Genomic DNA, 27,799 nt, shown 5'->3' on the forward strand with positions numbered 1-27,799 from the left:
CAGTACTCAGTTGCAGTGGCCTTCCGGAAAGGCCTGACTGCGAAATGCAGGCCGGAATGCAGCTGCAGAATGAAGCTCTTCCTTCGCCCAGAAGAAGTGGACCAGCTGGGTGGGGCTGTCAGTGCCAGAGGTGAGTATAAAACATATTCCCAGAAAGTAAAGAACTGGTGCCTCTTTTGGAGGCAAAAAAAAAAAAAAGACCCGGTCTTATTTTCGGGGAAACATGGTAACAAGGAAATAGAGACCAATAAAGGCATACTCATTGGGAGCATGTAATCAATTCTAACTTTGTGGACTTAGATCAATTTCAAACATCTATCATTAAACCTTAGATACTTTCCAATTCACTACAAAGCTGAAGAGGCAACTGAGAACCTTGTTCTACTCTTCTGGGGATAATATGCACTCACCAACAATGGATGTTGCAATCTGCAGCCTTTTCTTGGGGATGGGGGAGGTCTGAGCAAATGAGAGAACCAAGTACAGTCTAAGACATGGGTGTCAAACTCGATTGCGTCATACGACGTATTGTGACTTTTTTTTTGCCTTTTTGCAGCCGGGGTGGGCATGGCCTGTGCATGATGCATCCGGACCATGGACTGCCAGTTTGACACCCCTGGTCTAAGACATCTACCATGGCAGCAGCCTTAGGCAAACAGTAGACAACTACCAGTAGGAGCAGACTAATTGAGTATGCGAGTAAGATAAATTCTGAATCTTTGAGCAAGTGGGAGTAGGAGAGTCACGTAAAAATGGTAAAATCAGAAAGAGACAACTCTTTCTACTGCTTCACAGCAAAACTCTCCCTGCTCCTTGTGGGTACATTGCTGATTGGTTTACAATGTTACAAAAGACTTTGACTCCCAATTGATTCTGGAACAGTGCTCTTCTATAATACAGTAATATTAAACCAGTAAAAAAAAACTACCAGCTAAATGAAAACTCATCTCCTTTTCCATCCCAGTCCATGGTCAAGATTAATGGCTTTTTTTTTTACTGCCTGGTAATATTTTGTGAGAGGAGAGGAAACCACTGCATGGAAATTTATTTCCTTGATGTGCCCTGTAAATTACAAATAAGAACAGCATCATGTCTATGGCAGGATAGAGATCACCAGCAGAGACAGCAAATTCTATGCCAAGATTGTTTTTTTTTTTTTACTACAGAAAAATCCAAGGCAGAAGCAATTGCCAAAGATTCACTTCTTAATTCAAATTAATATATGAGCATCAGCTGATCATTGCCAATGTCATTTTAACCACTAGTCTCTCTTTGATAAGCAGATAGGGAAGACAAAAGTAACCACAGGTCATTTGGATGGATCTGTTTGGGAAGAGATGCTTTTGTTTTGGCTTTTGATAAGCTGGCAAATTAATCAATCACTGTCTTAGGCTTTATCAGGGCTAGCACTGCATCTTCAGAAAATCCCATAGTACGTTACCATACCAGAATACTGATGGCAGAAAGAATACAGAATAACTAGGCTGATAATCTTTGAAGAATTAAGTTAATTCTAACTTAGTGCTGAGGAAAGCAATTATTTTTCAGCCTTGATTTCCCACCTGTAAAATGGAAATACAACATCCAACTCATAGGGTTGCTTTAATGCTAAATTAGATAAATATATCAAACACTTGGCACATTAATGATAAATAAATATAAGATCTCCTAAGTTCAGGTCCTGTCCTATGTCTCTCGGAAGAAAATTATTCCCATTGCACAATAAGCATCATGATTTATCTCTCTGAGAACTGAACTTTCCACTTTTTCGTTCCAACACTGAAATCTGCCAAGACAGCAATTCCCAGAAGATCTGTGAAGAATACATACATAGCATTTCCTCCTCCACTAGGCTAATAAAAGAGCAATCTATTTCAGGCCTGTATTCTAATGAATCTTGAATTCGAGTTTTTCTTCACTTGTATCTACCTGCAGCACAAACATGCCTAACATGTCCTCATGTTGTTACCTTCATCTGATCCTCAGCCCATGCCAGAGATAGATTTAAGATGCCCTTACTCAACTTTAAAGCATTGCTTCCTCCTTATCCCAAATATATTTTGCCTTGGACGCAATCTGATGTGCTTCTCCAACCTTGTGCTAATGAGACAGTCAGGGTGATTCCCAGGACTCAATTTTAGTAAGCCCAGACCTATTGCCCACTTTAAGCTGGTGGGGATAAACTGCCTCCTCTTCATTCCCTATCCTCTAAATCAGGGGTATCAAACTGCCGGCCCATGGGCCAGATGCATCATAACAAAACCACGCCCACCCCATTGCCGGCAATGGCAAAAAAGTTACGACACGTCACGTGACATTGCGAGTTTGATACCCTTGCTCTAAATCCATTTTGCTTTAGGCAGTAAAAGAACCTGGTTCTTTCAAACTGAGTCACCACCATACTTTCTGCAGATAGTCCTCAATTTACGAACATAATTGAGCCCAAAATTTCTGTTGCTTAGCAAGACAATTGGTAAGTGAACTTTGCTCCATTTTACGACTTTTCTTGCCACAGTTGTTAATTGAATCACTGCAGTTGTCAAGCTAGTAATGTTCACTGTTGTAACTAAGTGAATCTGGCTTCCCCATTGACTCTGCTTGTTGGAAGGTCACAAAAGATAATCACATGATCCCAGGACACTGCAACCATCATAAATACATGTCAGTTGCCAGGCATCAAAATTTTGATCATGTGACCACAGGGATGCTGCAATGGCCGTAAATGTAAAAAATGGTCATAAGTCACTTTTTTCAGTGCTTTTATAACTTTGGTCACTAAACAAATGGCTGTAAGTCAAGGACTACCTGTACTTTTTAAGACCATCCCCAAGTCAGACACCTGAATCAGCCTGAACAGAGGGTGACCATTTTCTCTATTGCTTCATGGTGGTGAAACCCACACTGACAGTTATTCAGACTCTTTTTGAATATAGTTTATTATTCCTTTACTACGGCACTACAGTCATGTTCAAGAGAAGCCTAAATGCCGTCTGGCTGCTAGTACAGCCACCTGTCAAAGCCTAATTCTTTCCTCAACCCCGATCTTAGTAAACATCAAGGAGAGGGACTAGTGAATATCTTCCCACTGGCTAGTAATGTTTGGTAGAAGTGGAGAGAAACAAAGCTGGTGGAATCCATGAAGCCATGCCATTAATATGTAAATAAAGACAGCACTAACTGCTGGCACCGTGCCTGTGGTAGAAAAGACATGGCAATAGGGGCAAATGTTACATTAGTATAATTTTTCTGCCAGCTCAAAGACTGAGAAATAGCATTTTAACTCAGCTGCAATGAAAAGTTCTATGACTCTTTCTCTCTTGACTGCCTCCTTGCTGAGTCCTTTACGTTGTGAAGGACAAAGAGCTAAGAGAACAACAGCAATATTGCGGCACTAGTTCCAAGCTGTGCTTCTGTGTTGCTTAAGGACAAAAAAGTAAAGCTTATTAGAACAATTTGAATCCCTTGAACTTGATCTTGAACTTCATGACTATCAGGCCACATCATCTTATGTTCTGTGCACATCCATAAACACAAATATGTCACAGAAAACTGAAGTTTCATTGCTTGTGTGACTTTTAGTTTGCACTTACTAATACCACCAAAGGATTTTCAAAGAGGGGTTACTTGGGAATCTCTCATAAATGTGCTTATACGAGGGGTAGGCAACCCTGGCTCTGGAATTCTGGGAGTTGAAGTCCACAAGTCATAAAAAGGTCAAGGCTGCCTACCCCTGCCTTATACCATGGGTGATATCCTACCAGCAGGGGAAGAGGAAGAACATGATGATCAGAAACAGATCACTGACCAATGACACTCTTCTTATGTCCTTCAACAATCTATATTGTACTATAACTGGGCCTTGTATTTGCATGCAGGAAAGAAACAAATAAAATCTATTTCCACACTCATCCTCTATGTTTGACTGCCACTTACTGTATCAAGAAGCTAGTCTCACTGGAAATACTCTGTCAACTTCAAGTCACAGATGGTTCCTCTGATTTGCTTAATGGAATGTGTGCTATATGCATAATGACTGATAACTAAGCCCTGCGTAAATTCACAGATTGTAGTTTATTCAACAAGCTATGGCTAAGAAAAGTCATGGCCTAATGCAGGCATGTCAAACTCGCGACATCACATGATGTCGCGCAACATATCAGGGCGGTTTTGCCATTGCTGGTAATGGGGTGGGCGCAACTTCCACATGATGTGTCCAACCCACGGGCCGGCAGCTTGACGCCCCTGGCCTAATGTGATATACAGGTAGTCCTCAAGTTAACTGAGCCCAAAATTTATGTTGCCAAGTGAAAAATTTGTTAAGTAATTTTTGCCCCATTTTACAACTTCTTGTCATATTTGTTAAGTGAATCACTGCGGTTGTTAAATTAGTAACACAGTTGTTAAGTTAATCTGGTTTCTCCATTGACTTTGCTTGTCAGGAGGTGACAAAAAGGGATCACATGACTCCAAGACACTGCAACTGTCATAAATGTGAGTCAGTTGTCAAACATCCAAATGTAAATTACGTGACCATGGGGATGCTGCAATGGTCATAAATGTGAAAAATGGTCATAAGTCATTGTTTTCAGTACTGCTGTAACTTTGAACAATCATTAAATCAAGTGTTGCAAGTTGAGGACTACCCTTGTACAGAATATAAAATAACAAGAGTTGGAAGGGACCTTGGAGGTTTTTTAGTCCAACCTCCTACCCAAGCAAAGAGCTTATGCTATTCCAGACAAATGGCTCTCCAATATCTTCTTAAAAACCTGGAGTGATATGAACTCAGGTATGGTGGTTTAGTAACCAACATTTATAACAATATTACTGTATTTGCAAACCATTATGTCTTGTTCAACATAACTTAGGATGATGCCTGGGCAATGTCAGCAAGAAAAGAAAAGGCTTTTGGAACTGAATAGGAATTCAGAAGATCAATAATCTTGCTTGTAGGTTAAAGGGTTATGGTTGCATATTCAATTACATGGCCAGGATCCCATCTACAATTTCTCTTTCAGCTGCTAACAGTTTTATATAAGGATCTTACATCACTTAATGGATGGCCCATAATAGACTGTAGTCCTTGTATAGTGACCAAAATTGGAACCAGCAACATAGTTTTTAAGTGAAGCAGTCACTAAGTGAAACCACAACTGTGCTTATTATCTTATTTCAGCTTTCCTTTGCTTTACATACCTGTGAAGATCGTAAATGTGAGGATTGGTCACAAAGTTACTTTTGCATCATGATTGTACCTGCAAACAGTAGCTAAAGGAGGCAATCACTAAATGAGTGATTCATTACCTGATACCAGGTTTACCATTCATTATAACTTAAAGAGGGATATAACTAAAATACAGAGCCTTTGAGGATTACATTTTCAGTTTGGACCTGTAATTCTTAAATAGTAATGATGGTCATACCTCTCACTTTGATCTCAGTGAAGTCTCTGCTTCTCTAAAAAAATATTAAAAGTGGTCTTATTAATAATGTTGCAGAGCACCAAAAGCTATTTAAACAAGAATCTACATTCCTAACTCACACAAACATCACTGGGAACCACTTTGATCTCAACAAATATGCTTATAATTGTATTATTGGACACAAGTAGTTTTTAACCACTAAGGTTAGAAATTTATCTATTTGCATTAAAGTCAAAAAATGTTCTGTGGTGTTGCCACATTGCTGTATGGAGTAAAGAAAAATATAGTACCCTAATTTCATTCTATATTTAGACTCACATGGAATTAAGTACATCATAAACATCTTCTTTCTTCTGCTGCTTGGTGTCCTTGATGTGGACTTTATCTTGTTCCCAGCCCATGAATAAAGACAGCTTTGACAGTTTTACATACCTCAAAGCTGCCCCCAAAGTGTTAGAATAAGGGCAAAATTTCTATTTGAATTCAGGTACAGCCATGAATGGCACTTAGTTTTTCATGTGTTGAAATAGAATTTCTCTCCTTAGTTTAACATTGTTCAAGGGCAACCTTGATATTTGTTAAAAGTCTGACAAGCTTTCTCACTCATTAAAGTGGAGAGAAATTAGGTAACTGGCATTGTCTAAGAATAGAAGCAACAAGGACAGGATAGGGATTGGCAATGGGAACAGTATGTTTCACGCAAGAATAGTTTTCTATCAACTCAGAAGTGGGTGGAGTACACTGTAATTTGATAGTGGGGAAAGGCCCATAGAAGCTGAGAAGTTGAATCATACTTCAGCACTTGTGATTTTCTGGATAGGTAGATAAGGGTATGGTTTCTCAATCAGCTTCTTTTTATTTACTATAAACAGAGTTTTTGACATGCTTTGTGTTAACTAAGTGGCAAATTAATAGTGGCGCTAGTAATTTTTAATTTTGCCCTTCTTCTAATATAAGCAATTCTCTCCCCAAACCAAGAATTCATGCCAGAATTATCCACAGCATTATCCACAAAGTTCAAATGTTCAAAGTTCAACTGGTGAATCTTTTTTCCTGTCAATAAGTGGACAAAAAACATGATTCAGTTCTAAAGGTGATGTAACAGCTCATTTTTAAAACAAGAACATTGTGTGTAATTAGGCTACATCAGGAAACAAGTTCTTCCTGAGACTGAGCAACATGCACAGAAGGTAAAGTGCTCCCAAGAGGCCTCAAAGAAATTACAGAAATATTCATTCAATCATTCAAATCTGTCAAAAGTATGGATGTGGAATGAATTACAGTGTCACCAAAGGGCTCACTGAAGTTTCTGCCAGGTAGTATGTTCACATAACTGACCCAACCAAGGCATTGTGCGCCATCTATGTTGGCTAGAAATTTTTCTACTGTTTTCTTTCAATATAGGTAGAGTGATGAAAAGAATAAAAATAAAATTTTCCATTGCCTCACCCAATCCCAAAATATAATTCTGGAAGGAAGAAGGTAAAATGAATTAACTGGTACACATAACATCCAAGTGGATCACTTACAACTCAATTGTATCCTGCAATTTCATGGAATCAGTCAAAGGAGAAATGTATTTATTAAATTTGTATGCCACCCAGGTTCCAACAACTCTGGGTTGCTGACAAATAATAATAAAAAATTAAAAAAAGAAACAAAAAGAAAGAATAAAAGGCACCCATACTGTCCAAGAGGGCTTCCATTCACCCTCGCTAAAGGCCTGAGAAAAGAGCTTCACAACCCCATAACTGTGAGGCCCAAATGGATCTGGGGGAAGCCTCTTTCTTTTGCTCATATGTTTGCACAGGAATCAACTTTATAACTGGTACATGTGTATAAATAATGTGTAGCCTTTTTCCAAGATTAAATGCTAAAAATATTTAGCAGTTCAGTGATAATCCGATCATTAGTTCCTATGTGAAATAGCTTTAGCCAGGGAAACAGTCAATATGAAACAAGATTAAGATTAAATTTACTACCAGGAGCTGATCATAAGACAGGTGGGGTAAAATGCTTACTAGAGGTAGCAACATGAGTAGTTTTTACTGCTTGTAAATGGCTTGGCACCTGTCTCTGTTGACCCTTGCTGACGTAAGAACAGAGGAAAAAAAGTCTACTGTTTCTTTCACCTTTCACCACAATCTACCCACAGTTCCTCTGCTTCTGTTTTTTCATTACTGGAAACATCTTGGATATTCTCTAAAGAATAATTTTAAGTCAACCCAGAACCACAAGCCATGGATAAAACTACAAATTGATTTTTCTCATTCTGTCTCATCACAAAACTGAATGCAGCAAGGAATTCTGCTTGAATTTCTGCTGTTGCAAAGCAATATCCTACCTAGGCCTCCCTCTTTCTTGGGAAGTAGTGCTCATCCTTGACGGATGTCTAACTATGGCCAGAAGACCACTTTTCACAAATACTTGATTCTGTGATTTATATTCTGAACTTCAATCCATCTGAATAGCTAAAGCTACAGCTTACATTGTTTAGCCTTTCTTTTGTGCTGGTGACTCAGCTAACTTTTCTTAACTGCAATGTTCTTATGCAGTCCAATCATTGAGTTCTAATGTTGCACAATTCATCTATTTGTAACACAGGGTGCTGCAGCATTATATATGTTTTAGTTAAGCAGTGCTTGTTGTATTCTTGTAACAGAAAAAGAGGCAAACCAGTAAGTAGGATTACAATGATGATAACCAAACAAACATTCCTAATATTCCCAGTTCCTGCCTGAATATCCCAGGTAATACAAAAGCAAGAAAGTAAAACTTGCTTTAAAAATAACTCATAGCTCAACATTTAACAAGACATAGTTCCAATCATTATCATGGTACTTAAAGAGCGGTATCTCAAACAGACATCTCAGATATGTGAGGGAAAGGGTTTTTTTAAATATATAATATAATATAATATAATATAATATAATATAATATAATATAATATAATATAATATAATATAAACATATAATATATAATATATATATAATATATAATTATATATATGTATGTGTGTGTGTGTGTGTGTGTGTGTGTGTGTAGGTCTTTGGTTGTTCGGGTTTTCTCCCGCGTAAAATTGGAAGTGTCTTGGCGACGTTTCGACGAAGTCCCATTCGTCATCTTCAGGCTGGTGTTTTCAGCTTCGTGCTTCGAGCAGCAATGTGTGGTCTTAGCTGTTTCTTCCTTTTAACTGCCAGTGGGGGTATGAACTGATTGGGTGGGAGCTTGGCTGTGTTCTGATTGGGTGGAGGTGTGTTCTGAATGGTTAGGGGCTTGGCTGTGCTCTGATTGGCTGGGGGAGTGTTCTGTTTGGTTGTGCTCAGGTTAGTCTGAGTTGCAGAGGGGTTTAAGATTTTGGGCTGCCTTGCTATTTTTTGGCTTCGCGTTCGTGGTCGTGCCTCCTCTTCATGGAGGGTGTCAGTTTGCTTCATGTATGGATTGGAGGGGTTTAAAGTGGCTAATGATGCAGATCTTCCCTGGTCCAACACCTTAAAGCCACAGGACATGAAATTGACTTTAAAAATACCAGAACCATTGCCAAAAGTGAACATTTTAATAACAGAATAATCAGAGAAGCCATCGAGATAGAAAAACGCCCACACAGCATGAACAAGCGAGATGATACCTCCCGCCTACCAGCCATTTGGAAACCCGCCCTTATTGACAAACGACTCCCTAACACAAAAAATGATACCAGACCCACACTCACAAAAACCACACAGGATGTCACCACCACACATCCACGCAAAAAGCAAACCCAAAGCCACACTGATGATGAGGCACGACCACAAACCAGAAGCCAGACCATAGCTGCATCATTAGCCACTTTAAACCCCTCCAATCCATACATGAAGCAAACTGACACCCTCCATGAAGATGAGGCACGACCACGAACGCGAAGCCAAAAAATAGCAAGGCAGCCCAAAATCTTAAACCTCTCTGCAACTCAGACTAACCTGAGCACAACCAAACAGAACACTCCCCCAGCCAATCAGAGCACAGCCAAGCCCCTAACCATTCAGAACACACCTCTACCCAATCAGAACACAGCCAAGCTCCCACCCAATCAGTTCATACCCCCACTGGCAGTTAAAAGGAAGAAACAGCTAAGACCACACATTGCTGCTCGAAGCACAAAGCTGAAAACACCAGCCTGAAGATGACGAATGGGACTTCGTCGAAACGTCGCCAAGACACTTCCAATTTTATGCGGGAGAAAACCCGAACAACCAAAGACCTACATACAAATACCCGCGAAAACCTCAGAAAACACACACACACACACACACACACACATATATATATATATCCAATTTAGTTTTAGAAATTTATTATTAGATATATACAGTAGCTTATGCCCTAATTGTTACATATACCCGTAGTCCTTGTTTAGCAGCTGCCTTGTTTGGCGACCATTTCATTAATTTAAAAAAGTAACTTTATAACCAATTCTTGTTTTTATGACTTTCACAGGTCTATAAAGCAAAGGAAAACTGATGCAAGATCATAAGCATAGTCATGGTTTTACTTAGCAACCACTTCGCTTATTATCTTTCTCTCTATATATTTTTTCTTGTTGTTTATCTTTAAGAGGGTTGGTATTCAAGAACACCATAATTTATCAAAAATCTTCTGATTTGTTTTTGTCAGAAGATCATACTATATACTACCCAGAATGCACACACAAACACACACACACACACACCAAAGAAAAACAATGATAGGAAGGATATAGCACAAAGTACTTATGTATAATGGTATCAGTGACTAATAAATCATATTAATCAGATTTTGCAGACAACCCTTCAGCATGGTAATTATTCAAGTTTATACTTAAATATTGATGCAGACAAAAAGGAAGTTGATTATTTTTATGATCGAGTGTGATTGAAGTCAATAGAATATGCAAGCAATATGTGCTACTAGTGGTTAGAGCCTAGATTACCTAAATTGGAAAAAGTAAGGAGGAAAACACAGTTAGACTCTATAGCCTAGAAAACAGAAATGAAACAGAGAATGACTAATCAATTTTCTGCCAGTCTTATTTCTTCTATTGCAATATTTCTTTAAACAGGCAAAAGGATTCCTATGTACACAGATATTATCAGATGGAACACACCAGGGCTTTTTTTCTCATAGAATGCCCAGAATGGAATTCCGGCACCTTTTTTGGATGGAACCTTATAGGGTAGGCAAGGCGGATTGTATGACATGTGTGAGTTCCAGCACCTTTTTTTTTTTTTTTTTTTTTTTTTTTTAGAAAAAAAGCACTGGAACACACTAAAATCAAACTGATTATATTACTGGTACAAGGAAGTGGAAGAGCTCGATTATAACAACACAATTGTGTACAGCAACTAATTGTGATACCACTCACAAACTGCTCATTTATAAGTTCTAAGTCAAGATAAAGTGGAAGACCCAGCCAGCTTCTGCAACACATTTTTGCTAATATAATCATAACTTTCACGAAGAGTATCAGTGACTGCTTTGAAGCCTTGAACCATATTGAGAGAGGGCCAGAGGAACTGTTGATTATACTCAACAAAATTATTAAGAATGAATGTGTAAAACAGACATGTCAAACTCGCGACGTCACGTGATGTTGCACAATGTATCGGAGCTTTTTCCCCATTGCTGGCAATGGGGTGGGTGCGGTTTCCTGGTGATGCGTCTGGCCTCTGGGCCAGCTGTTTGACACCCCTCCTGTAAAATGACTGCCAAAGATCAACAGACAGAAGAAACCAGACTGGATAGCAAATAGATGAAAATTGGAATGGAATGTGTGGATGACTTTGGGGGATGAAGGGAAGAGATGCTGCCTAGGAAATAATTAGGCATTGGGGGAAGGAGCCTCCAGTGGCTTAACAGTCAGAGAAAGAAATTTAGGAAGGACTTGCCTCAATCATGGATCAAGCAGTTAAAAGTGGCAGCAAACTTACAAGAATGATGTCAGTCATCCCAGGCAAACCAGACAGGAAACACTACTAGATGAACTAACTCTACTTTATTGTAATCTTGCAAGTCTGAAGGTACAAACTTCCTGCTGGATTTTCACTTGTAAACCACTCAGAGTCTTCTAGATAGTGAGATGGCTGGTGTATAAATTTTATTAATAAATAAATAGTAATAAATACTCTCTCCTTGTTTATTCAGTCTGTATGCTTTAAAATTTTAAAAGTTGAGGATAAAACATTAGTGTTTCCACTGTGTTGATGACACTACTCTAGTAGTTGAAAATGTGAATGTTCTGGAAGTTCTAGTAATGAAAAACAAGGATCACGGTGGAAAAAAAGAGAAAAAAGGGGGAAAAATTAAATATAAAGAAGACTAAAATAATGACAAGTATCACCTCAGAATTCGTAATCAAGACACTATACTAGTGAGTAATGTCTGTCTTTAGGACTCCCCATCCACAGTAAAACATAGAGAGATCAAGAATGTAAATCCTTCCATTCCCCAGCATTCAATCAGAACTGAGGATGTTTAATAAAAAACAAAGAAAGTCCAGTTGCCTTTGGGGCAACCATGACCTGGATGATTGAGCATTTACATAGACGATCAGCAGCAAACTGGATGTAGTTGATTAAAACCTTAGGGAATACACCACTGAGAAACCTAAAAGACCAATTTGAAAACAAATTATTCTGGAGAAGCTAAGCCCAAACACTAAATTGATAGCACTTAACAAGAGAAATGAATGAAATAAAGCAATCCATATCTAATACAGAAGGACACAACTGGGCTTTCCTAATATACAGTAGCCTTGAATTCTGGGCTTAATTTATAGGTGTAAGAAGTGGCCAAAACCAAAATCATCCACTTAACTCCTCAGTTCTCTGTTCTGTTAACTTGACTGAGCAAGACCTCTGTCATTCTAGAACAGTGTTTCTCAACCTTGACAATTTTAAGGCATGTGGACTTCAACTCCCAGAATTCCACAGCCAGCATTTAAGTCCACATGCCTTAAAATTGTCAAGGTTGAGGAACACTGTTCTAGAACAATGTTTTGGTAAGCAAACTTAGCAGGTTCCCTAAGGAAGGTTTTGCAAAAAAAAGGAAGAATGAAATCATGTGAAGTATTAGTACCGCTTTATAAAACCTCAGTAAGACTACACCTGGAATATTGCATCCAGTTTTGGTCACATTACAGAAAAGATGTTGAGACTTTGGAAAAAGTGCAAAGAGCAACTAAGATGATTAAAGGCCTGAATACAAAAACATATGAAGAACGGTTGCAGGAATTGTGTATGGCTAGAGTAGAGAAAAGAAGAAGTAGGGGTGACATGATAGCAGAATTCCAGTATTTGAGGGGCTGCCACAAAAAAGAGGGGGCCAACTTATTTTCTAAAGCACCAGAAGGCAAGACAAGAAACAATGGATGGAAACTAATCAAGGAGAGAAGCAACTTGGAATCAAGGAGAAACTTTCTAACAGTGAGAAAAATTAAGCAGTAGAATGCCTTCAGAAGCCATGAGTGCTTCATCCCTGGAGGTTTCTAAAAAAAGACTGGATCACCTGTTTGAAATGGTATAGAGTCTCCTGCTTGAGCAGGGGGTTGAACTAGAAGACCTCCAAGGTCCCTTTCAGCTGTATTCTGATTGATTGAAAAGATATATTTTCATTTCATAGATACTGCCTTTGCACTAGTGTCTCACACTTGCATCCGAGAAAAGGTACCTGCCAAACCAAAAGAGACGAGCATGCCCAGCTAGCTGTTTCCATTAAGGTATAACTGAACCACTCAAGTCACTTTGACATTACCAAGCTTAAGCTTCATGAATATTAACTGAGAAGTTTATCATCAATTTATATGCAGCCTCCAATCCAGAGCGACAAGAAAAATGTAGTAAAATACTATGAATATCTTGGGATTAGCTTCCCCAAAGTAATTTTCACATGAATACAGACACATATATGCCATCTTGTATTTTTAGCACAAAATAGGACACTGAATTGATGTTACTGTGACATACGTTTTCTTGCTTTGCCAGCAATCTTACAATCCTCATAATTAATTTGGTGCTGAGGATTGTTTTCCTGCATAAACTGGTGAGAGTTACCATTTAAATAGTGAATGCAATTTTTGCACTTTCTCTTCTAGGTCCAAATTATGTGTCATGAAGTATCTTCTGCAAACCTGATTTTATCCCAGCATTGTAAACAGTCTAAAACTGATTTTTCCCTACCCCATCTCACTTTCATTTGGGCAGAAGATCTCATCTTTGGACCTTGGGAAGTTTCCTGTAACAAACCTTTATTTTCAATATTGTGATTCAGCAAAGTTCTGAGGCATCCAATTTTAGCACAATTATCTGAGATCCAGCTGGAATAGACTAAGAAAGATCTCTAAAATGAATTGAGTAATGGCATGATAAGACATGTCTAGCTAATAAAAGATTGACTCTTGGCAATCATATTAATATTTTATTGCCAGATGCTCAAGAGAAAAAATAGTAACCTGTGTCCAGACAACTACACTTCCTATTTTCTTTTATTATTGAAAATTTTTATTTTTTTAAAACATACAATCATTTATAAAAATACAATAAAATTTTAAAATAGAGAACCCCCCCCCCTTACCCTCCCTCCCACCCCCACCCCCCCCCCTCCCTTCACTTCCCAGAGCAGAATACAGGGTTAAGAAAAAAAAAGAAAAAGAAAATTATAATAATTAAAAAAAAGAAAAAAAAAGAGAAAGAAAAAAAAATATCATAATTAACCTTTAACTCCATAACTTATAAAACAATTCTCTATAATATTTGATATTCATTCATAAAATAAATAAAACTTTTTAATTCCATATTTTTTCTGAATATAATCTATCCACCTTCCCCATACAGTAATATATCTTTCTTGTGTATGATCCTTTAAATAAGCAGAAATTTTTGCCATTTCTGCAAAACTAGATACTTTAAATATCCATTCTTCTAAAGTAGGCAAAGAATCTTTCTTCCAATATAGACCTACTAGTAACCTTGCTGCAGTTAATAAATTCAACATCAAAGTAGTTTCTTTTTCATTTAAGTCAACAAAAATACCAAGTAAAAATAGTTGAGGAGTAAACTTTATCTTCTTTCTAAAAATCTTTTGAATGTTCCACCAAATCATAATCCAAAAAGCCTTTACTTTTTTACAATTCCACCAAATATGAAAGTATGTCGCATCATTATTGCCACATCTCCAACATTTGGGCTGTATGTTGGAATACATACAAGATAATTTTTTAGGATCTAAATGCCATCTATAAAACATTTTATAAAAATTTTCTCTCAAATTTTGAGCTTGTGTAAATTTAACATTTCTTATCCAAATTATCTCCCATAAATCCAATGAGATCGGCTCCTGTATATTCTGAGCCCATTTAATCATACAATCTTTAACCAATTCTGTTTCCGAATCTAACTCTAATAAAACATTATATATTCTTTTTATATGAGCCGGACCTTGGTTTTTAATCTGAATAACAAATTGTCTATCTTCTAGTGTTATTCCCTCTTTCTTGTCTACAGTCCATCTATCCATTATTTGTAAATATTGAAACCATGACTGTAGAATATTTTGCTGCCTTAATACATCTAGGGATTTCAAATGCCAATTCGAACCAGAACAAATTAACAATTCTTTATATGAAATTTTATCAAAATTTGTCCCCTTAGAGGTTCCCTCAATTGCATGTCTGGGAATCCCCCAGATAGGTATTTTATAATTTAATCTATAATAATACTTCTTCCAAACACGAAGTAAGGCATTCCTCAAAATATGTGATTTAAAAGTCCGATCAACTTTCTTATTAAAAATTAAATATGCATGCCAACCATATATTAAATCCCAACCTTCCAAAAAAAGAATATCCATATTTGTTAAATTAAGCCAATCACTTAACCAAGTTAGGGCGGCTGCATCATAATATAATTTCAAATTAGGTGCCTTAAGTCCCCCTCTTTCTCGAGCATCCTGTAATATCTTAAATTTAACCCTTGGTTTCTTCCCGACCCATATAAAATTATTGATACCCTTTTGCCATTCCTCCAAATTTGCCTCTTTTTTAAGAATAGGTATCATCTGAAACAAAAAAAGAAACTTTGGTAGAACATTCATTTTTACAGCTGAAATTCTCCCCAACAATGACAATTGCAATTTTTTCCAATCTATTAAATCCTTTTGGACTTTTGCCCATAGTGGTTCATAATTGTTCTTGTACAATTTTCCATTTGAAGCAGTTAGATATACTCCCAAGTATTTAACCTTTTTTACCATCTGAAAACCTGTGGCTTTAATCAAACTTTCCCTTTCTTTAACTGACATATTCTTAGATAATATCTTAGTCTTATAATTATTAACTTTAAAACCAGAAACATTCCCATACTGTGTTATAAGTTCTAATAAACCATCAATCGCCTGATTCGGCTGTTCCAAAATTAAAACCAAATCATCCGCAAATGCCCGCAATTTATACTCATTCTTCCTTATCTTTACACCCTTAACTAACTTCGATTCCCGAATCTGAATCAATAAAATTTCCAATGTTAAAACAAATAACAATGGGGATAATGGACATCCTTGTCTTGTCCCTTTTTGAATATTGAAATTCTCAGTCAATCCCCCATTTACAACAATTTGTGCAGATTGCTGCTGATATATAGCTTTAAGTGCATGTAAAAAATTATCCCCAAAATTCATTTTCTCTACCAAAGAAAATAAAAATTGCCAGTCCAATTGATCAAAAGCTTTTTCAGCGTCCAAAAAGATAAAAGCCACAGGAATCTGATTATTCTTATCCAAGTACTCAATTAAGTTAATAATTTGTCTAACATTATGTTTCATATATCTCCCTGTTATAAATCCTGCTTGATCACTATGAATCAAGTCTTTCATAACCTGCATTAATCTATTTGCCAAAATTTTTGTAAAGATCTTATAATCAACATTCAATAATGAAATTGGCCTATAATTCTTAGGCTCTGTAAGATCCTGATCTTCCTTCGGAATCAGTGATATAAAAGCTCTTTTCCAAGAAGGAGGAACTTGCATACCCAACAAAATACTATTAAAGAGTTCCTTTAGTGGCTCTATCATTTCTTCAGATAAAATCTTATAATACCTAGAAGTCAGTCCATCTGTTCCAGGAGACTTTCCAACCTTTAACTGCTTAATAGCTAAGCCAATTTCCTCCACAGTAATTAAACTATTCATACACTTCCTATTTTCTAATGTTCGTGTGATTCGTGCTCTGTACCGTGTCTTCTTTACTATTTCCTTCATTCTTTCTTTCTTATTTCTGTGTGTGTGTGTGTGTGTGTGTGTGTGTGTTTAGGTCAGACAAACTTGTTGCAAGATGACTCAAATCAAGAAATAATTTAAAAATGATGCTATCTAACCTTGCTGGAATTTCAAGTAGCTATGCAATGCATGCTTTGCCAGGAATTTTATTCCAGCAACTAAACTTCAGACACTAAATTACAAAAACTGTCTCTCCTTATCTTGGCTGTTCTTTCCTTTCCCTCTGCATGTGACTTTGGTCTTTAAAAAGCTTCAGCAGCAACAGCTATTACCTCAAAGTGACTCTCTGTTCCTAATAAGGGCTTTTAACACCTCCTAAAGAATTGTTGATTAACAACAAATGGAAATGGAAAGTGGTACATTCAAAACTGATAAATGAAAATATTTCTTTATATAATAAGTCAGCAGAATTGATTGTTTCATCATTGAAGCAAGAGATTAACAGCATTAAATAAAGGGATAAAACAATCCTTTCATCAAGCCTGTCTAGTTATAATGGCAAAATCTCTACTTCTCATCGCCAAAACACTCTCACCAAAATGCTAATATAAATCAGAGCTGAAATACATATAATAGATAACTGCATTATCTATGTGTAATTATTCTAGGGAAATTATAATTAAAACTATTTTATTTTGAACATTTATAGGTCTAAGACTGAATCAGAATCGTTAGCTTAGATCTGGAATTAATTGCTTATATAAAGTTGATTGTTCACTGACATCTGCCTGAGAAAATGTCCCAAGCAAAAGATTAAGTGAACCCAATGAAAAATATTGGCTGTGTTCACATAATATGCTAAGTTAAAACTGGCAGGCTAATTTGTGGATGGTTTGGTATACTATATAAACCCAACCATGTGTTTAGTGTATGGTTCACTGTGTTTTACCCATCTGGGTAACTGGGTTAATTCAATAAGTCAGTTAAGCAGGTGATAGGCAAAGAAGTGATATGGCAAAGTAGAATCACTTTAGGGAAATGGTTTCAGGTAAGTTCCTCATTTTTATACAAAGATTTAGAGAACCTTTGCCTGAAAGCCAGTTAAATGGCTGAGAGATGATTTCTTGTTTTTTCATCCAATAATTCTTTATGATATTTCTGTGCTTCACCATATGAGGGGAACCAAAAAAGGAAGAGGCAAAGAAAGTAGGTGCACTGCAGGAAGGAGAAATGTATTTAGAGCACCTTAAAAAAGGAAGACCTGGAGGAACATTGTCCGTGGGGTTGCGATGGGTCAGACACGACTTCACAATTAACAACAACAAAAAGAAAAATGGAAAGCAAAGAGCTTGAGGCAAAAAGGATACACAGAAATAATAAAAATTAAAAGGTCCATTTGGACATTAAGTTGGGAAGACCACTTTAAGGCATCAATTGTCTTTTGAAGACTAATTTCTTTTAGAAGCTCAGGAGGTCTCAACCATGGACCCAAAATCTCCGAAGAGTTTTGTGCTAGACACTCTGCTAGCTGAAGTTCTTGTAGTCAACCAGATGTAGCTGCCAGCTAGTTAATCAGCTTTTGCCTTAGGACCTACATGGAATGTATCTTTAGAATCCATAATATGCATGTACTTTGTAGTGGAGATAAATGACTGTCTTGTATTGGACACAATGAGCTCATGTTGACCAGCCTCTCTAATCTTCAGAATACATTAAAAAAATGTAAAATTTCAGATTTTCTTTAACTTTATCAGTTATGTTCTTTCACATAGACAGATTTTCTCCATGGCATTCTGTCCTTAACCTGGTCCAATAGAACTTATGTTACCATTGTAACTGTATCCATCTACCTTGCTACTAGTCATCTTCTTCTCTTTCCTTCCACCTTTCCCAGCATTAGATCTTGACATAAAATGTCTGAAGTATGATGATTTGAGCCTGGTCATTTTTGCCTTGAGTGACAACTCTGGATTGGTTGGTTGGATAAATCATTTGTTTCCCTGGCTGTCCATGGGCTACTCAGAAGTCTTGAACTTTGAACACCAAAGTTCAAAAGTGTCAATGTGCTATGAACTAGGACATGCATTCAATTTTGCATCTATAAAGTTTGTTGGATAAGCAGGCACAAAAACAGCCAGGGAAGTGATTGAAGTCTGGGAAATGGGCCCCTTGTCAATCAACAGGAGTGCTGATTTACCACCAGCCTATCATGTACTGTAATCATAATTTTGGGATTTGCTCGTAAACACTTTGAACGAGCGTTAAGTGAATGCTCGTAACTCGGGGATTACCTGTATTTAGAAGGTGAGGGCTGGGCAGCACAAGCAAATGACAGCCAACAACTTAATAGCCAGACATCAACACCCAAATCAACATCTAAAAAGCCACATACAACAGGCACTATATAAAGACTACACACAGAACAGCACGTACTCTGCTAGAGAGAAGTTCCCTGAAGATGGACTCCAGTACAAGTCTGAAAGCTTGGAAGAGAAAACCTCTGGTCCCAGTGACTGGCCCAGACTGGATCCTGCAGTTCTTTCTATCCTGTCTCTTCGAAGTCCAACTTTCACTTCCATAAAGTATCAAGGGGAATTCCACTCCCTGTACTATTCTGATTTTGTAATTATAAATACATTGCAGCAATTGACTATCTTTTCCGAGGTCTTCGTAACTACTCTACCAAGTGCTAATTTGCAGCAAATTTCTTGAATACTTGTTTCTTTACTGTCGATGCTTGAGTCACACAGGCAGAAGCTACCTACCACTTTAGTATTGTCCATGTTAATTCTAAGACTTCCTGTTTGGCGTGCAACGAGACAGTGGAAGAACCCGGGACTCCGGCTTCCCAGCTCGATTTCTTTCTGCCCAGTGACCCTAAGGGGTCGGAAAGGTGCCCTGGAGGGGCAATGAAGAAGGAGGGATGTTTTAGGAGTCTGGACCAGATGACAATCGGTCTGGACGGACTGAAGAAACCCACTGAAAGGACAGAGGAGAGGCTGCCGGGTTTGCCCAGGCAGCCCAAGTCGTCACCAGCTGGAAGAAAAGCAAGGAGCTGTGGCGCTCCGCCAAACAGCTGACTGTCAACAGTGTGCTGAAACTGGGTGAGCCAGTTCTTTTGTCCTTTTCCTTTGGGAATTACAAAATCACACAGGCAGAAGCTGCCTACCATTTTATTATCGTCATTGTTAATTCTAAGATTGTTGTACTCTTGTCATTAGTCTTTTTTATATCTGGTTTGAGTTCCATTTTTTCCACTGTGCTCCTTGATTTTCACTACAAGAGCTTGCAGATCTTTTGTATTTTGAGCTATAAAAGTAGCATCAGCAGCATAACACAGGTTATTAATGTTCCTTCCAGTTTTAAAAACATACCCATCTTCTTCCAATCCAGCTTGTATTAATATATACTCTTTTTAAAAAGTTATATAAATTATGTTTGAGATTATTCTGGATTTGCTGATTATTCACACTTTTATTGCCTACGGCTATTTTATTAGCAAAAACTATTTTTTTTAATTCTGTCTGAAATAAACAATAGGAGCAATAATATTAGTTGTATCTCATTGACATAAAATGGAAGAGATTGAACCCGAATACCTGGTGCAATTGCATGTGGGAAAGACCTTGGAAGACAAGGCAAAGAGATATAGCCAAGGGAATGGTCAGATACAGTAAAAAGCAGCTAAGCCTACTGCAGGAATGTGGGCAGGGCAAGAGGCTCAGAAGGGACCTTTCCTAGTTTCTTGGGTTGTAAAGGAGATAGGTGGGTGGAGGATTGTACTGTACTTTTAGACCTGCAATATTCTGTAAATGTAGCTTTATAATAAAGTAGAATTAGCTCATTTGATTATGATTTTTATCTGGTTTAACCTGAGAGCCTGACATACACACATACACACCTATATACATACATAGTTTTAACAGTTAAAGATCAAAATCATTTGGGGCCAGATATCTGAAGGACTGCTTTCATTCACACCTCCCTTGAATTCACTGGAGGCTCTCTGAGCAACACTGTTTACTACAGTAATAGCAGTGATTCCCACCCTCCAGATGTTTTGGGTTATAATTTCCAAAGTCCTTCGCTATTTGCTATGTTGAGTGTGAAAGATGGAAGACAAATTCAGGCAGCCTAACCCTAAAGTAGTAAGATCCATTGGAAAGCTGCCGAAACTAACCTTCCGTTTCACCCAGGCTGTCTGCAAACTTAAGAGACTTTCAAAGGTTTCTGTTTGAAATCATTAGATCTGCTTGCTGTGATTATATTGGTTTATCTCTACTGTATTTTAATTTCTTTTTTTTTGTAACTTTAAATACTTCTATGTGTCACTAAGAAATTCTTGGCAAAGAAATAAACAAAGAAGTGAATACATTTTAAGTAGTCATATCCTGACCTTGGTCTTCAATGAAAAAAGATGACACCCCCACTCCCCAGTATTAGCCTCTGTCTTTGTGACCGACCTGTCAATGAAGGCACATGCTCACAGTCACAAATTAAACTCCTTCTCCCCATCCCAGTTCATTAGCATGCTATGGCAAAAAAACCCACCCCATTTTGATTTAGTATGGCAATATGATTAATGTGCATTAATGTGTAATCAATCTATACTTAATAATCTGTCATCCTCAGTTCTTACATGTGCAGTTGGAAGTAGAGCAAGGTAACCATTCAGGTAGCACTGCTTGTTTAATTTGTCACTGTTTCATAAAAAATTCTGGAAGTTGATGCAAAATGAATGGATCGTTTACTTTCATTCAATGGCCCACTGAATGCAAATGTTTATATGAATACAGGAAATGAACTGGAACACCACACCCTAAAATCAGCCCTTTACTAAGTTCACAAGAAATGCAGTATCACTTCTAACTTAACAGCCAAAGAGGCTACTACACTACTACTTCACTGTCATTTTATAATGTCATGTAAAGCGTTAGTTCCAAAGCACTAAGTCAAAATTAGGGATGGAAAAAGGATTTGCTACAAACAGCTCTAAAAAATATATTTCAAATTTTAAAAATAGGTATAATTTGAATGGCATTGGACAAAGATTCTTTGCATACAAATTAATACATCATTGCTTTGAACACAAATCAGACAATCCCCATTTTGATCTAAAAAAAAGCCCAGTTATTTAAAATAATTTTCAAATCAATGTTTGCTTCATTCATTGGTTCAGCTCCTAAAAATAACACTATCCTCTTTAATTGCTTGGAATGCCTATTCGGTTGGCCAAACTTGGCCTTACTTTCTAACATTTTCCCAAGTGGTGGCCATTAGCTTAAATAATAAATCTTCCTCTAATCATTTCTGGATTTTGTTTCCCACTGGATCTACATGGTCATCTCTCTCTCTCCCTCCCTCCCTCCCTCTCCCCCTCCCTCCCTCCCACCTTCCCTCCCCCTCTCTCTTTCTCTTCAAGGTTTGTGCTTGTAAGTTATCTAAGGCCAACAGTGAATGTGGTGGAAAATTCCAGGAATAATTTTAAATCCCAGTAAAATTGCATTGTAATGAGACCATTCATAATTTCAACATGGAATTTTACTCAAGTGTACAGAATTAGAGGTCTTAAAAGGTTTGCAGGATGCAGCAGTCGAAACACTGAATAAGAATTTGGTTTTCTCTCTCAAATAAGAGCAAGACACCAGGAAACCATGATTTCACTCAGACAAAAATTAATCTAGTACTAGAGAGTGATTATATTATAGTATTCAAGACCGGCCATAAAAGCATTTGAATTTGAATTATATATTGATGGGAGTCAGAGGAAACAACATATATTTTCTCCTCCATAAGAAATATTCTCAAATGAATGCAGTTTAGAAGGGGTATCCCTGGGGAAGTGGGCCATTAGGATTTCTAAAGGAGTTTTCTTGGAACACTGCTGTGTCTTAGAATGGCTAGAAGAAAGAAACCCCTCTCTTAAAGCCACTTTCTTGATAGTCAAACAACGCCCAGTATTATAAGGCAAAGGGGTGGGTGCATTTTTGTCTAAAAGAACCTAAGAATATGCTGCCATTAAAGGCAAAACTGCAAACCAAAAAAGTAAACTGTGTCGCATAGAAGCAAGTAGAACTACAGAGGCAAGACTGCCACCATCCTGGCCTTACCCGAAATTAAAAATGTAGATTCTAGAATTTGAGCCCCTAATATCTGGAGTCTAAGATTAACTGAACCCACTAACACCAATCCATTCATCTCTTCAAGAATAGCATCAGTGGGAGAGCTCTGGTCCTTTCTTACAGGATGCCCTCAACTATCTTCACTGAGTCAGGGGTTTAGAGAAATACCTCCCATCTGATTTTTATGCTTTCTACAGACCTAGGAACAGTATTAGCCCTTTTGCCTCTGACTGCACATATGAAACTCTAAAGGTCTACTGCATCAATCATTGTGGACTGTGGGCTGGATATCACTTCCCCAATTGTCTATGTGAGGTCTGCTTCCTCAGAACCAAAGGCAAGCAACAGCTGCAGAAGGCACAAGACTCCTTATTACTATTGTCAAAGTTTAATTGTAGTCCTGAGAGCAGTTGTAGAGCTTGCTTGCTTTATAAATATTAATGCCCTTTTTTCTGCATACAATCATTCCCATGAGGAAAGGGCTTTTGGGTAGCAACACAGAGTGAGCCATGTGTAAAATCAGTGACCCATGAGGAAGAAACTAGTCCTCTGATTGTGGCTCCTCCAGCTTTGCTCAGTCAGGGGCCTCATTAAACATTTAACACAGCTTCCAGATAGTCTGCATATTTCACTGTGAGAGGAGGGAGGTGCAGAAGCAGACTATAGCACTTCAGATACAACTTGTGTCGCCATCCCTTTAGGGCAAACTTTGAGTGAAATCCTTGCCCTGCTGGACAGCTCTCTAAATGGTTTCAGTGTAACAGGAATAGCCAGAAACTGCCAGCTGCCTTGGACTAGCCCTACACCTTGGCAGCATTCAAAATCACTTTTCCGTTCTGCTTCCAAGGATTTCAATTATTTATATGCATTTATGATGACAGAGACAGGGGTAGCGGGGGAAGAGGGGGAGGTGTGAAGCTGAGAAGAACAATTAGAGATACTTCCTTAAACAAGGATAACCTAATCCAGAGGATAGGCTTATAGTTGAAATCAAACCTGAGCTGCCAAGTAATAGTAATAATAATAATAATATCAAAAATATTCCTGACCAAATGTCCAGTGTGTTTACCTCATTCATCAGCAATTACGGACATGTCTTATATTTGGTGGATTAGAAAGCAGCCTTCTGAAAAAAAGACCTTGTTTTCAGAGAGGTTAAGCCCAGCTTTTTTTTTTTTTTTAAAGAAATTAACTATTGCTTGTATACAGCTGCAATAAAACAGGCTCCCTGGAGGTTTATTTTAACATGGCTAGGAAAAAGGAAGCACTCATTCAAATATCTGATTAACTCTGTATCTCTGCCTATACTAGGAGATACTACCTTAGAAGACAAAAACATGCAATTACAACCAAACTTCCTTTCTATCTCATTGTGTTTTTTACCACCTCTTGTGTCCATTTTTCTACTTAGGTAACAAGCATCTTAGGACATCAGTCTGGTCCAACTGGCACAAATAATGGCTCCTGTTTGAAGTGTCCACAGAAAACAGCCATCTTCCTTCTGTAATTTGGTTGTCTCATATGAACTGAATGACCATGCAATCATCCAACAATTTCACAGGACTCATGCTCCAATCTGTTCCCCAATTCCTAATAATGTAAGATTATCTTTATTTTTTAAACCATGCTTTGAATCAAGGCTGCTCCATTTTCCATGTTTCATCCTTATTCTAAGCATTGATTCATGGCAAATTTTCTAGTAGGGAATTAATTTTATATTATTCATGCCCCCTGTTAGAAAGGCATTATTGCTACCCAGTCAGAGATGTGATGAATTAATGTGAAATTACATGCACTGTGGGGAACCATGCCAATAACATCAAGGGAAAGGAGATCATGAATCTTAACCAGGTTGTGTGCTACTGGAAAAATTTGACACTAAATATGATCAGTTCAGGCTTTTTAGCCAGCTAACATCAAGAACTGAGAGTGAGGGTTGTATACTAACAGTAAGTCAGACCTTTCAAGCAAAGAGACCCAAGGGATCAGAGAAGACAGTTCTGTTGAAAGGGGCACTAGAATAGTTCACAGTATGGATTATTGCATCAAGGAGGTTATAGAATAAGAAAGGGTGGCAACTTGTACGTGGACATCTCAACAACTATCACTACATGGTAACAATTTTGAGTTATTATTAATTTTATTATGTTTATATATTTTCAGCATTATTTTATTATCTGAAAAAATATGTGAATGCCTTGTAAAGCGTGGACAACATTGTACAGAAATAAGGTGGAAATATGTGATGGAAACCATTGGATGGAAGTACTGATAATCTTGGAAGAGATGCTTCATCCTGCTTTAAATAAATTTGCATTATTCTGGAAGTAAAAAATCTGCATCTTGGGAGTTGTTCCTCAACCAATTTGTGCTTATATAATTGTAAGTTACAATGATAGAAAAATATGCCTCCAATCAAGTCTATCTAATAATTAATTTTAATTAGTTAATTCACCTTCCAATGACCCTGACCTGATATAGTCTCCCCATCACAAGACCCATTACCAGCCTCCCTCTGATGACTCACTCCTGACCCACTAATTCACACCCTCCAATCACCCTTACCTGAAGTACCTCACCATCACAAGCCAGTCTCTGACGACTCACCATCTGGCCCATCACAAGACCCTCACTTGACACTCACACACTTGAAGCCCTTATATAAGTAGAACACTGACATCCCGTAAACACCGCTGAAGATGTTACCTAGCCTGGTAACAAAACATTTGGAAACCAACCCTCAAGCTCAGAGAACGAACCTTCACCCTCATCCTACACCCAAGCTACAGATATCTGCCACTATTGCAAACTAATTAATTTGTTAATGAACTGTTTTTTTCCCCTCAAAAATCAACTTAATTCTGACTATTCCTACTGCAGACTCTCCTCCATTGAACTATTGTAATGCACTTAAAACCAAGCTGCGATTGAAGTCAACCTGAAACATCAATAGTTTCAGAAGACTGTGGTTACATTTAGCATGGAATCAGTAAGGTAGCTCATATAATGACAAATTCAGTTCTGGGCTCAACTTAAGGTGCTAATTACACTTTTAAAACTTGAAATGACACAACCCCAGTTTATATTCACATCTGAACGTCTTGAGATCTGAGGCTCTCTACAATATAGTATCTCATTAACAATGGAACAAGAGCTGGTAAGAATGAATAAGAAGACACTTTCTGTTGGACTTCTCAGCCTTCTAATGGAGGTTTATTTGATGTCATTACAGTCTATTATCAGTCTCTTAAATTCATCTTATTGCAGTGTGCATTATTTAGTTGAAGTACGTGAGTGTGTTTTATTTATGACCTATTGAGAGGTTTTGTTGTTATGCATCATTATGTTATGGTTGCATTTTAACTTGTTTTGGGGTTTAGATTTTTATTTTGTAAGCCACCTTTCAAAGATGTGCTTCTGAAATAAAGTAATGTGAAACTACTGGATGAATCAGATAATTTTATAAGGAGATATGTTCCTTGATTCATTCATGCGCCTCAATATCCTGGAACAAAGGTCAGTCAATCTCTCTTAGGTCATGCATATTCATATGTAAATCATGCAAATATTGTCCCAGTACAATGCCAACATCAAATCAAAGATTTATACTATTCAGTCATGAGGTATCAAGAACTCTGCTTCCAAATAACTGCCAATGTTTTCCTTCTCTGCTTCTCCCTTAGTGCTAGCCTCAATACTTTTAATTGCCATTTTTTTCAGTCCAGATCTTTATAATGCATACTTATAATTTTTTCCTCATATGTCCCAAAGGTGCTTTTTCAAAAGGCAACTTTTTCCTTGAAGATGTTTTGCTTCTCATCTGATCTGAAGAAGCTTCCTGGATGAGAAGTGAAACATCTTCAAGGAAAAAAACAAAGAAAGTCCAGTTGCCTTTTGAAAAAAACACCTTTGGGACAACCGTGGTCTGGATGACTGAGAATCACCATAGACATTCCTTCTCATATATTAAGAACACATGGGAGATTCATTTGACCAGACTTTCTAATAACTGTTTTGTGCCTTGGGTATTAAATTTTGTCTGCAGTTTGTAGAGTTTACAAATTAGAGGTTGCCAATTACTGGTTAGACCAGGGGTCCTCAACCTTGGCAACTTTAAGACTTGCTTTGCCGGCTGAGAAATTCTGAGAGTTGAAGTCCACAAGTCTTAAAGTTGCCAAGGTTGAGAACCCCTGGGTTAGACTATGAAAAATGTGGTAACATTTCTAACATGCATTCTCCCTCCATTTCTGGGAGGCTTCCCCAAGAATGGTATAAGTTTGGCTAAAGCTTCCCAGAAAATAAGTATGACATGACTAGGAGTAAATCTTTACTGGAACTCAATCGTTACAAATGACGTAGTCTTATATAAGGCTGAATCCTGCATTTATATTTTCCCTGGCTTCAAAAACAATATTTTTCTCTATATGTGTTTCATAGTGTATAATAGCAAGTTGGTTATTATTTCTTTTCCCATGCTCACTTATAAATATTCTGCATTCCAGCGCTGGAAATTTACAGCTACTAGTGGAACCCTGACAATTGCTGAGACAAGATGCTCCAGAGCATTGGAATAGCACTCCTGAAATGGTACCCCTGATGCCAATATAAGTACTACATTCTTTAAGTTTCAACCCACTTCAATTACAAATATATCTATTAACTGGGAGCTAGATTGATCTTCCAAGGGGAGGAAAAATTGCTTCCACATGCAAGGGACCAATTCCTCTGTAATTATAGTTTTCTTTCTTTTAAAAAAATCCATTTATTGTACTGGAATGACATTTTTGGTAATTAAATTCCTTTGCATGTATAAATATGTATTATATTAACATTAGTGAATATTTCCAGGTTTTTGAAAACATACAGTTCTTGCCACAGAATCATTACTGTTAAATGCTGCAGTCTTTTAGTCATGTAAATATTTGTAACAGGGGAAAAATCTGTTAAAAAGGCAAAGAAAAAAGAATATTTAAAGAGCATGAAAATTCCCATGTCTGTTCCATCATCTCCTTGGACTTAGATAAGAC

General features: G+C 37.5%; 1 protein-coding gene and 1 long non-coding RNA gene across 6 annotated transcripts in view; one reads left to right on the top strand and one right to left on the bottom strand.

The window, feature by feature from the left end:
* The window catches only part of SYT7 (synaptotagmin 7), a 243,219-nt gene that overhangs the window by 201,938 nt on the left and 13,482 nt on the right, over positions 1 to 27,799 (bottom strand). The window lies entirely within an intron of this gene.
* On the top strand, positions 16,521 to 27,677 carry LOC120308348. The gene is made up of 3 exons (XR_005556826.1): positions 16,521 to 19,754; positions 24,184 to 24,370; positions 24,936 to 27,677. It is a non-coding gene; the product is annotated as an uncharacterized LOC120308348 (long non-coding RNA).

The sequence above is a fragment of the Crotalus tigris genome, unplaced genomic scaffold (genome assembly GCF_016545835.1).
Source record: "Crotalus tigris isolate CLP2741 ecotype Arizona unplaced genomic scaffold, ASM1654583v1 scf7180000017899.1852299, whole genome shotgun sequence".
NCBI lineage: Eukaryota > Metazoa > Chordata > Lepidosauria > Squamata > Viperidae > Crotalus > Crotalus tigris.